Source organism: Leptonychotes weddellii, chromosome X (genome assembly GCF_054177405.1).
Source record: "Leptonychotes weddellii isolate Sample4059 chromosome X, ASM5417740v2, whole genome shotgun sequence".
In the NCBI taxonomy this organism is placed as follows: Eukaryota; Metazoa; Chordata; class Mammalia; order Carnivora; family Phocidae; genus Leptonychotes; species Leptonychotes weddellii.
Window position 1 is genome coordinate 33,638,620 of NC_138385.1, and position 1,661 is coordinate 33,640,280.

The following is a 1,661-nucleotide window of genomic DNA, read 5'->3' on the forward strand; positions in this document are numbered from 1 at the left end:
GTCTAACTTTTGACTTCCCGAAAGCTAACAACTAAGAGCCTGCTGCTGACCGGAAGCCTTACTGAGAACAGAAACAGTCCATTAGCACATACTTTGTATGTTATGTGTATTACATACTGTATTCTTAAAAAAGAAGACATTATTACAACAAGGACAATCATGAAGAAGAGAAAATACATTTATGGTACTGTGGTGTATTTATTTTTTAAGAGAATCCATGTGTAAGTGGACCTGCACAGTTCAAATCAGTGTAGTTCAAGGGTCGAATAGGCTTATTTTTAATCATTGGAAAGGCAAATATGAGTACATAAAAAACACACCGACGAACAGACAGAAAACAGCTTTGCATTGATGGAATATAGAAGGACGGATGGGTCAAATATCAAGAACATATTAGTAAGTTATATTGCCGGCCTTGTCAGAAACCAAAGATTGAAAGGAACACTAGAAAAATAATTGCTTCTCTCACTGGTTCCCTTACCAAATCGCCCTTGCCACACAGAAGGGCAGTGAAAGTAAGTAAGATTTGGGGACCAATGCCCGACCAAGGTTCAATGGGTGATGGGGGAGGGACCTGTGGAGTCGGATGGGGAACAGGGTAGGGAGTCAGTTCCCACATTATGTGCATAATTCACAAGCTACATTGTATGTTGGCAGACAATCGAGCTCATTGTGCAACTTGACCTTAGTTGTGGGTAAGGAATATCACAATGGGAGGGTGTAATTAGATTGCCTTTATCATTAGAAATTGTCCACAACAGAGACCATCTTTAAAAACAATTTATATATCGGGGTGCCTGGGTGGCTTAGTTGGTTGAGCGTCAGACTCTTGGTTTCAACTCAGCTCATGATCTCATGGGTGTGAGATTGAGCCCCGCGACATCATCAGGCTCCTTGCTCAGCCGGGAGTCGGCTTGAAGATGCTCTTCCTCTGCCCCTCCCCCCACTCACACGTGTGCATGTGTGTGTGTGTGCACATGCACGCTCTCTCAAGGAGCTAAACCTAAAAAAAAAACAATTTATACATACACACACATATATATATTCATTCACACATTTTAATGTCACAGATTATATATGAATTCTAGCCCTAGTCCTCACTTGAAGAGAGGCAATCTATATTTGTCAGGACACAGTCCAAATGTATTTTCTTCGTCCCAAACAGCCCCTCAAAGACATGGGCACATCTGTGCTTACCAAGACTACATGATCTCTGTGTACTCATTTGGTGATTCACATCTTTTTTTTTTTTTTATTGTGTTATGTTAATCACCATACCTTACATCATTAGTTTTTGATGTGGTGTTCCATGATTCATTGTTTGCGTATAACACCCAGTGCTCCATTCAATACGTGCCCTCCTTAATACCCATCACCAGGCTAACCCATCCCCCCACCCCCTCCCCTCTAGAACCCTCAGTTTGTTTCTCGGAGTCCATAGTTTCTCATGGTTCGTCTCCCCCTCCGATATCCCCCCCTTCATTTTCCCCTTCCTACTATCTTCTTCTTCTTCTTCTTTTTAACATATAATGTATTATTTGTTTCAGGGATACAGGTCTGCGATTCAACAGTCTTACACAATTCACAGCGCTCACCATAGCACATACCCTCCCCAATGTCCATCACCCAGCCACCCCATCCCTCCCAACCCCCCACCACTC